The sequence below is a fragment of the Triticum urartu genome, unplaced genomic scaffold, assembly GCF_003073215.2.
Source record: "Triticum urartu cultivar G1812 unplaced genomic scaffold, Tu2.1 TuUngrouped_contig_2691, whole genome shotgun sequence".
NCBI classification, from domain to species: Eukaryota; Viridiplantae; Streptophyta; class Magnoliopsida; order Poales; family Poaceae; genus Triticum; species Triticum urartu.
In genome coordinates, this window is record NW_024113184.1 from 8,901 (window position 1) to 19,889 (window position 10,989).

The window sequence follows — 10,989 nt, forward strand, 5'->3', positions numbered from 1 at the left end:
CCATTCCTCCTTATTTTCTATCTCCTCCGACTCGGAGTCGACTTCACCAAACTTGAAGACTAGTGGCAGATGATCATTCTGTGCCATGGCGTTGGTGGAGGTCTGCGGGAGGGAGTGGAATGGGAGGCGAACAGTAAGGCCGTCCGTATTAAACAGCGGCTCGGGCGCCATTAACGGAGAGGAAGGCGAGCGGCCATGAAAGTCAAAGGGCTCGCTTCCCAGTGAGCCTGCGTGGCGTACAGCTCGCACGCTTTCCGGTGAGCCTGCGCATTGGAGGACAACTTGCACGCCTCTCGGTCAGCCTGCGCACCGGACTACGCTCGCACGCCTCCCGTTCAGTCAAGGTCAAGCAGCTGTCCGCACGGCACCTCCTACAGCCATTAAAATCAAGACACGTGGCGTCACATGAATGGTTAACAGAACGCACACGGTTTGAATTATACAAACATTTGAGATATTAAAGTGGCAGCTATTTTCTCAAAATGCCTTTGTTGGCTGTCATTATTCGAGTGTGCCTTCTCTCAAAATGGACACAAAAAATACCACATCATGTCGGGTGCCATTCCATGATAGCATGCCAAGTTTCATGAATTTCAAACGAGTTTTGGATTTACTAGAATTTAAAAACCAGGCATCTCAATGTTTTGCCGGCAATCAACGGTTCCCTGGTGTTTGAAATTCATTCCTATTTCTTGCATTGGACCTAAGCATGCACCCAAGGACACAGAATTGATTTTTCAACCAATTTATATGCACTGGAGCATGTGCATGTTGTTCAAATTTGAATTGTGCACATAAATGCATTGAAAACTTAGTTAATTCATAAAAATGTCCAAAAGAACCCCGGAAAATCACAAAAATTGACACAACACTCTTATTGTTCGATGTTGACACAAGAAAATTTTGGAAGCAATAAGAGGCAGTGGATACCGTTTCGTCCCCAAAGGTGGGGCATTCCCTACCGAAACCATGATGCTTGTTGTGAGAAGCTCTGATTTATGAGAAGCATATACCCAAACCTGCCCTAAACGGGACAAAAAATTTACCACGGCATGTTGATGCCGCTCCATGAAAGCATGCCAAGTTTCATGAATTTCAGATGAGTTTTGGATTTATTAGAATTTAAAACCAGGCATCTCAATGTTTTACCAGCAATCAACGATCACTACAAGAAATATGTCAACTTGCAACTATCACTATTGGTCATTGAAAGATCAGTGTTTTTCATTTGCGACCTTTTTTGACCAAAATAAATGATCAAAAGCTGGCGGTCATAAACTGAAAATTAACGACCTTCTTTGTGAGAAGGTCGTGGAAGGCCACGACCAAAACAAATGGTCATGGATTCTATGACCTTCTGTTTTGGTCCCTAGTTGTTTGCCCAGGACACGTCGGATCCGACGTGGCAAGCTGACGTGGCAAAATTGCGACCAATTGAATTGGTCATCGGTAAGATTCATCCCGGTCCAATTCGGTGTTCTACATGGACCAAGCCCATTAATTCAGCCTTTTATGATATTTTTTTGCTTCATGTTTTTGGGCCTTTTCTATAATGGGCCTTTACCTTTCCACATAGTTTGTTTCCTTTTTGTTTCTATTTTCTATTTGAGTTGAGGCATGCTTATAATAATTCTAAATAGCTTTTCAGCCCAGGTTATTTTGGGCCATGGCATTTTAATAGTACAAGCATATTTGGGCCGTGGCCACTATCAGGTCCAGTAAGAACATTTTTTCTAGGAATTTAATGTTCAAGTAAAATGTACACAACACATTACAGGGAAATAGCACATACACCAACAGATAAATTTTCATTTCACTCCTACAATAGCTCACTACAACATAGACAGTACATGACACTTCATCCTTCAGTTTTTGCCAGGCACTAGATGAGTACATCTCACTTCAAATAAACAGTACTGTTCTCGGAAGCAAAATACGCCACCACACGCCATGGTGCGCCATCTTACTCGATCTGGCCTCAAGGAACTAGCAGCGCTGCTTGCTCCTTTGGCCCAGAGCTCCTTGCTGTAGAGGATGGCTGAAACTCGGATGTGGAGCTCCCTGCACATGACATAGTGTCAATGCTTGCAGCAACAGAAAGAACTCACATACCATAGAACTTGCACAGTAATGTATCAACCACCAAACAGTATGAAGCAAAAACGAACAAGAGGGGGAGGAGTTTATACCTGATCTTCTTGAGCCTCTCCTTAAGCAAAAGCATCATCCAAGGTGATCGTCTAAACAAGAACACTCCTTACGATTCTGGAAATGGACCAACACAGTAGTAGTGAAGCTATGCGGGGATCTTTCTGAAGCAGTTTATCGCTTCTTGGAGACACCAACAGTCTTTCCTCTCCTGCCCCAGTAGTGACGCAGACCACGATGGTTCCTGGGAAAGAGAGCAAGGTTTCAAGCATAAGTGATTGCTCATACATCTATGCACTAAGTTAAAATGCTACTGCAACAGTGAAGTTTTAAGGAATCGGCCATCAGGCATCAACATACATCTATTGGAAACAGAGCATTGTTATACAAATCAGCTGGGTCACATACAAGGTACACTATAAAGGTATAAATGAATACATTGACAATCATCAATACCAGATTGCAAGACATAACAATTATGTACCTAAGCAAGTCGACAATGGCATAGGGCAGGATATAAAATCTGGATACAAGTAATAGACAAACCGAGTTCCAACAGATTGACTGAATTGAACTGCTATATAACCAACTTAGAGCTGGCAGAAGTTGTAGGTAAATAAACATCCATAGAGCTAACAGTAGCAAAAGATGACTTCGGTCTCTGCTTGACTAATGAATCAGTACATCGTCAAGTGAAAAATCATGAAGATCACACTATGATGTCCCTAACAACAGTAGAAGCTCAGAGGTGTGACAATATTTCGTAATATATAAGCCTTGGCTACAACTTTCCACTTCACATGCAAATAAAAATCAACCACTTATTGCTTATTTCATGCTTCAATTTTTATTTTCAGTTTTGTTAGGATAATCTGTATGCATAGGTACAGTCCTATACTTGTTTGGGAAGTCAAGATATTCATGTCAAGAATTATATAGAGCCAAACAATCATTTAAGCATAGAAGGCACGTCATTTCTATATATAACTAAAGCATATTCAGCAAGCTACCGAAGCCAACAACTATGATTACTTAAGAAGGAAAATTGTCATCATAAGCCTATATTTCTTCTGGTTGCGCTCATGCACCACGAAACAACTTTAAAAATATAGAACAATCCAGTACGGGAAATTGATATGTAGTAGAGTTGCCTTAACTAATATATTCTGCTAGCTAGTGTAATGAGATGGATGCAAACTCAGAATCTTTCTTAGCTTAAATAAGAGAAGATGGAAAAAAGAGCAGAGTCGAAGCAGGGGTTGATTGGAAGAAGTATCACTTTGTTGAAGCGATGCGAGGCTTGGCTTGGGTGACTAGCAGGTCCAATGCTGAAATGTTATTGAACATGAGGAGCGACAGTGACAACCCCACTGAAGAAACCACATATAGTCCTTTGTTGCGGCATCAGAAAACATGTAAGTAGCGAGCACATCATCTTATAAGTATGAGGAAAACAAAATTGTTACAAAATCCAATACATACGAAAGAGATATGCATCCTTGAGAGGCCAGGCAGACAGACACAGAAATAGCCCGGCGTGTGTATGCGTCTATGTAATGTATAACAAGAAAATAGCAGGGGCGGATGTATCTGTACTTGTGCATTGCAAATGCAGATGTGCAGACTGAATTTTGTTCAGAGTAAATACATACAGACAGATAGACGGTAAATAATACTAGATTGGATGGGATCGACCACGAGAGTAGTTGATTCATTCTGTTGTAATATATTAGCTAGTGTAATATATGAGACTGTCAACCATCGAATTACAAAAGAAACAACATGAAATTGTTGTTATGGCCAAGCAGAAGAAATATCCTACTAATAAACAGTGATATATCAGGAGAATTATTAAAGCATAGGATTATCCACAATGGCCATATGAATACAGGCATCTACAATGGCTAGGAGGATCAGAATACTGGCTTGGTTTCTCTGAAGAGAAATAATAGAGCTCAGCATGTTCATTGCCAATCATCTGGGGAAAGGATCATCATATCCTCCAAATCGAATGGCACATTGAAAACAAATAGAATGTTGTAGTAAATCTAGCACAGAGAAACCTACATCTGTTTGGAGAATTTGAGAATTACTATGACTCATACTCGATGGCCATATGAATAGATCCACTAGTAATCAGTTTTCACCGCATAATGGGCATATCAAAACATTAAAAAATACATCCATGGTGCCAAAGAAAGATAACAAACTACAAAACAGTAGCAAGCAATAAAGAACAAATATCTGTACTACTGGGCAGATCAGAGTCCTGGCTTGGTTTCTCCTAAGAGAAATTATAGCGCTCAGCATGTTCATTGTCGATCATCTGGGGAAAGGATCATCATCTCCACCAAAGTAGTACATGTCCGTCAAGAAATTTGTAGATCATAGCTTAGGCTGAGCTAGTTAATTGTTTATCATCTAGGTAAAGGATCATCCTTATCTAGTTCAAACCAAGATAGGTACAGCATATAAAATGTAAAGAAAAATAAAGATAAAATATATCAACACAATGGCACATCTTAAAAGCATGAGATAAAATATATCAACACAATGGCACATCTTAAAAGCATGAGATAATTTTCACTTGTCCTCCTTTTCAAATTCCTATTCATGAAGCACAAGACTAAGAGATAGTAGCATAATAGCATTATAACCGTACATTTTCTTGTGGTTTGACTTAATCTCACCATGCTTCTTTGCATCCTGTGATCTTCCAATTGTTATGAATCAAACACCCAGATTGGAAGAAATCCTGTGTTTTTAAATTCTCTATTTTGCACGTGCATTCCTATCCTATTCATGTCTATTTCCTATCCCTGTATTGTTGGAATCCTCCAATTCAAACGAGCCCTTACAGAATTACTTCTCTTATAGATAGTTGTCAAAGAAAACTTTGCGTGGTTTGTCCCGCTCCTGTTGCGCCGTCGTCCACCCCAGCTCAGCTGCTCCAACGACAGAAGGGTCCAGCACAGCAGGGATCCGGCCTCCAGACTGTCTTTCGCTGCCTCAAATCTTCTTCCCCGCCACTGGCAGCCATGAAAACAGCACTACCATCATCAACTAAGCAGATGACCTCGAGGACTACACGGGTCCGCAAGAGAGGTTGCACTCTTTCGTGTCTGCTTACGTTATGCATCGCTTAATATTACATGATACTTTATCGTCCTGTTCACCGATTAGACTCTGAGTCATCTCCAAACAAATGGTCAAACTTGAGTTTTTAAATGATTGTGGGGTACATATCGGGGCCGCTATCAATATTATCTATCTACTATCTGGTTAATCTCCGGTGTCTACTATGAGTTTCATGTTGGGTGGGAAACAAACAGCAAAGAAGCCATTATCTGTATTTTTTAATTGAAGCCATTATCTGCCTGCTATTATTGGTTTTGGGTCTATCCACAGGTTGCTACCATCACTCTGGATTTCTGCATGCACTCCTTACATAATCTCACTATGTTTTATTCCTATGCATGACAGTTATTGTAAACAATGGAACTGAACATGTAGAGCAAAAGAGACAAGCCTTGCGTGGCAATAAAATTTCATGCAGACGTCGCTCCATGGTAGGCGCAAAGGCAGCCCCCCCCCCTCCACGCATTTCGGATTGTAATCGAGAGGAAGATATCTGTTCTGGGGGGGATTCAGAAGGAGAAGACAACTCCTATTTACCCCCTGAGGTCTTCGCTCTAACTTGGCATGCTGATGTTGGTTATATCATGCATATGGTGTCTTGCATTGCTTACTTTATACATCAAATATGTCATCTGCTTAGTTTAGACATCCTTTATGTGAATGCCATCTGTTTAGTTTATTCATCGTTTATGTGAATTATGCAACGCCATCTTGTTTAGCCAGGCATCATATATGTGAATTTTGCAATGCCATCCTGCTTAGCCATTCATCTTATATGTAAATTATATCAGGCCATCCTTTTTTCGTTACATATTACATTTGTCAACAATGTTATTACATTCAACTGCTCTTCGTGTGCATCAGCCATTTGACACGGTGATGGCAAATTCTGGAGTGAAAACAAGGTCTTCAGAGCAGACTATGCTATCTGACGAAGCGCATATCTCGCTGGTTACGGATAGCTCCTCAGAGGAGAATTCAGAGACAGATGACTAGTCCTATCCCCCCCCCGAGGTGTATGCTCTAACTTGGCAGGGTTATGTTGCTCATATCGTGCGTATGGTGTCTCGCATTGCTATGTCATTTGATTAGTTTAGACATGCTTTGTGTGAATGCCACATGTTCAGTGTCTAATTACCATATATGTGAATTATGCATTGCCATCTTGTTGCAAGACATTATATATGTGAATTATACAATGCTATCTTGTTGCAAAGGCATTATATATGTGAATTATGCAATGCCATGCTGTTTAGCCAATCATCATGTATGTGAATTATATCATGCTATCATTTTTTTTGTATTACGTGTTCCATTTGTCAACAAGGTTTGTATATTCAACTACTCTTCATGTGCATCAGCCATTTGAAGCAGTGATGGAAGTATCTGGAGTGAAAACAAGGTATTCAGAGCAGACAATGCTACCTGCTGAAGCAGACATATTGCTGGTTACAGAGAGCTCCTCAGAGGAGGATTCAGAGACTGATGACCAGTCCTATTTTCCCCCTGAGGTCTATGCTCAAACTTGGCAGGGTTATATTACCCATGTCATGCATGTTGTCTTGCATTGCTTAGTTTTTACATCATATATGGATTGCCATCTACTTAGTTGCTTACTATATAAATCATATATTTGAATTATATCATGCCATCATGTTTACATAGTACATACACATCATCTATCTGAATTATGGCATGGCAACCCATTTAATAAAGACATCATATAGTTATATCATCTCATCTTGTTTAGTGTTTACAGTCATCATATTTTGAATTATGGCATTCTATCCGTGAATGTATGTGAATTATGGCATGCCAACCTATTTAATAAACACATTATATAGTTATGTCATGTCATCCTGTTTACATAGTCTCATATTTTGAACTATGTCTTTCCATCTTTTTTAGTTAGCCATCATAATGTGAAATTGTGTCATGCTATCCTGTTTAGTTAGCCATCATATATGTGAAATTGTGTCATGCTATCCTGTTTGGTTAGACAACATAAATATGAATTATTTCATGCCCTCTTTTATTCCCCACTATCCATTGCACCTGTCTATCATACAATGTCTATACTTTCAATTACTTTTCTTGTTTATCAGCCATTTGAATTGGAGAGCGTGATGGCAGTATCTAAGAGAGTAACAACACGGTCTTCAGAAAAGATAGTGCTACCAGTTGATGCAGATAGAACCACGGTTGTACTTGCCCAAGGACCAGATCCACCACACATAACCCAGACTCTCGCAGATTGTACCCCTACCCAGTTGGACAGAGAACCAGCTACACCCCTTCTAACCCCAACCCCAGCAGATAGTAACCCAGTTCCAGTTGACACAACACCGTCTCCACCACAGAGCACCCAAACATGAGTAGTTAGTAAGGGAACTGTGGTGCCCAAAGCACGAGGACCACCACTCTGAATCCCAACTCAACGCTTAAAGGAGAAGATTTGTTCTCTGGTCAGGTTCTGTAGCTATGGTTCATACTCCTTTGCTCTTGCATGACTGTATTTACTCATACCAACTATTTTCAAATTTGAAGGATGGAATTGAAACTCCAATGGCGCAACAGGTATATTTTAAACCTGTTTCTTTAACTGGTTTGCTGTTGTAACCTGCTCTATGTTGATTTCAGTTTCAATTGAATAAACAGTTATGTTCTCATGTCATGCACATTACAAGTGTTGTTATTGCTCTATAGTTACCCACACTTATATTCTGTCTATTCTGCTTTGTCTTGAACAAATATTATTTGAACTGTGTCTCTATCTTGATTTGGCAACAAAAACTAGAATGATATAGACCATAAAGTGACTGTGGTACATAGATATATGTTTGTTTCATGTTGTTATCCTGTCCACTTTACTACTGAACTCATTTACCAAAATGAGTTTCATATACAACATGGTAAACATATGATGTGTCTGCTTGTTTTTCTTTTAGAATGCGGACAAAATATTGGAGAACAGTACCGCGTTATCCAATGGTAAAGGAAGTAATGCAGATAAGGTTCAAGATAGTGAGACATCCCTGTTGGTCTCCAACAAAGCTGATAAAAACTATCTTGACGACAGTGAGGGAACCCAAAAGTCCTGTCTTGATGTAGTGTTCGAGTTACTGGCCACTACTACTGGCACAAGCTCTTCGAACTCGCTGCCTGAATCAGTTCGTTTTCTTGAGTCTCAACTTCAAGTTGAAAGACATCGATCAGATGTGCTGCGAAAGGAAGCTGAAGGACTGAGGAAGTCCCTGTAGAATTCAGATGCATATTTTCTGGTGCAACAGCAAGTACTGGAGGATTTAAGTGCCAAACAAGAGAAAGTTAATAAGCTTGCTAAGCATCTTGCCAGCATTATGGGTACCCAGGATATTGTTTCTTGAGATCTTCTGAAGTGGTTTCAGTTCTAGATTTGTTTTGCTGCGGCATTTATTTGCGCTGGTCGCCAACTTTGACAACCAGTGTATATGATATGCTGCTTTGTTCCCTATATTTGCACTGGTGGCGAACTTTGATGCCCAGTGGATGTAATATGTGTAATAGCCGTGATAGCCTAGCGTTAGTTGCTTGCTTATTTATTTCCTTGTTGTCTTGTTTATTTGTTTGCTTGTAGTCATTGCAGTTCTTTTTCCGCGGTTAGCTAGTGGCTGTAATAACCTATTTTTTAAAACTAGGCCACAATAACCATGGGCTAATATTTACTATAGTGACACTGGGCCTCCTACTGGCCGTAGAAACAGTGGGCCTTCTACGGGTCGTAGAAACAATGGGCCTTCTACGGGTCGTAGAAACAATGGGCCTTCTGCGGGACGTAATATCAATGGGCCTTATACGGGCCGTATAATCAATTGGCCAAACATGGGCCAAACAGACCGCATTATGGCCGTAAACCGGCTAGAGTTGGAATCGTCCGTTCATGGGCCGACCATAATGGTCCATCGTTAATAGGCTGTATTTGATGACGCTATGAAATCGGCCCAACGTATTAACGGACCACAGGCCGACTGTAACCACGGGCTGAATTTGGCCCACAAGCAGAAAATGACAGTAACGGGCCATAAGTAAACGAATGCTGGAAATGAGCCCAAGAATAAATGGGCTCTGAGAAGGCCGAAAGATAACATGGGCTGGAAACGGCCCAACGGAATAACGGGCCGTTAATGGGTATAAAGTGATACACTGTTCATTACGGGCCAGTTTCACCACGGGCCGTTAATGGGTGTAAAGTGATACACTGTTCATTACGGGCCAGTTTCACCACGGGCCTTTAGTAGGCCAAGAGTTACATAGGGCCTCATATGGGCCGAAAGACATCATGGGCCATACATGGGCCAGAAGTGAAAATGGGCTGGAATCATATTGGATGGCCCAGATGACGCTACTGGGACTAATTCGGATAGGGCGTAATGGGCCTTGGGTTAGCGGGCTGTAAATGGGCTATATTCGAACAGGCTGTTAACAGGCTTTCCATGGGCCAGCCCGCCAGCTTTTGACCAAGTCAAACGGGTCGGCCTTTTCACGGGAATGGGCCTCTATTGGGCCGTGCCACGTGTCGACGTATCATAGGCGCCTTCCGTCCAATGAGTGGTTGCCATCTATTCCAACAATGAGCCGACACGTGTTTCCTCCAGCCAATGATGATTTTACAAGTGGAAAATCCCCATTGGTCGGGGCTGTTAACGGGTTATCGAATCCAAAACCCGACCCGATAACTTAACGGCGTTCCGTTACGGTGGATGCCACGTGTCGGTCACCCTTGATGAAAGCACTTCTATGACGCGCGATTTATCGTCATGTAAGTGGAAACTTCCGTGATGATAATTTTGTTAATGTCATGGAATACTTCTACGACAGCACAAGTATGACTATCTTGATTCTGTCATAAATTTGTCATGGATGTACATGCATGACAGAAAACGCGACCTACTGTGATAAACACGTATCATCACGGAAGTGTATTTTTTTGTGTATGGACCCGAAGGTCTGAAGTAAACTACTCACACATCACCGAAGAGGCCATGGAGTTGATGTAGAGGCCCTTTGTGATTGATGCCATCTTTGGTGGAGCTCCGGAAAAGGCCCCAAGATGGGATCTCTTGGGTGCAGAAGGTTGCGGCGGTGGAAATAGGGTTTCGTGGTGCTCTTGGTTGTTTTGGGGGTATATGAGTATATATAGGAGGAAGAAGTAGGTCGGTTGAGCCACGAGGGGGGAGGGCGCGCCCAGGGGGTAGGCGCGCACCCCTGCCTCGTGGACTCCTCGTTTGTTTCTTGATGTCCACTCCAAGTCCTCTGGATCACGTTTGTTCCAAAAATAACTCTCCTGAAGGTTTCATTCCGTTTGATATTCCTTTTCTGTGAAACATTGAAATAGGCAAAAAAAACAGCAATTTGCACTGGGCCTTGGGTTAGTAGGTTAGTCCCAAAAATAATATATAAGTGTAAAATAAGGCCCATTAACATCCAAAACAGATAATATAATAGCATGGAACAATCAAAAATTATAGATACGTTGGAGACGTATCAACGGTCAGCCAGATCAAGGTGTGTGCGATATACGCATGCGGTTCACTAGGCCCTTGTCGTTAGTGTGTGACCTCTGTGGCAACCGTTCGCTCCTCAGGCGCCTCTTCGTGTACCGTGGCAACCGTCCACCGACTCTTCTCCTTTCCCTCTCGATTTGGAACTACTGTCACACGCTAG

At 41.6% G+C, this 10,989-nt stretch overlaps 1 long non-coding RNA gene and 2 other non-coding genes across 3 annotated transcripts; all 3 read right to left on the minus strand.

The window, feature by feature from the left end:
* Nucleotides 1–1,719: 1,719 nt before the first annotated feature.
* LOC125527043 lies at nucleotides 1,720–4,681 on the minus strand. Its single transcript, XR_007291943.1, has 2 exons — nucleotides 2,190–4,681; nucleotides 1,720–2,061 (listed from the first exon to the last, which is right to left on the minus strand). It is a non-coding gene; the product is annotated as an uncharacterized LOC125527043 (long non-coding RNA).
* Nucleotides 4,057–4,151, minus strand: LOC125527044. Its single transcript, XR_007291944.1, has one exon. It is a non-coding gene; the product is annotated as a small nucleolar RNA Z103 (small nucleolar RNA).
* On the minus strand, nucleotides 4,405–4,499 carry LOC125527045. The gene has a single exon (XR_007291945.1). It is a non-coding gene; the product is annotated as a small nucleolar RNA Z103 (small nucleolar RNA).
* Nucleotides 4,682–10,989: the final 6,308 nt, after the last annotated feature.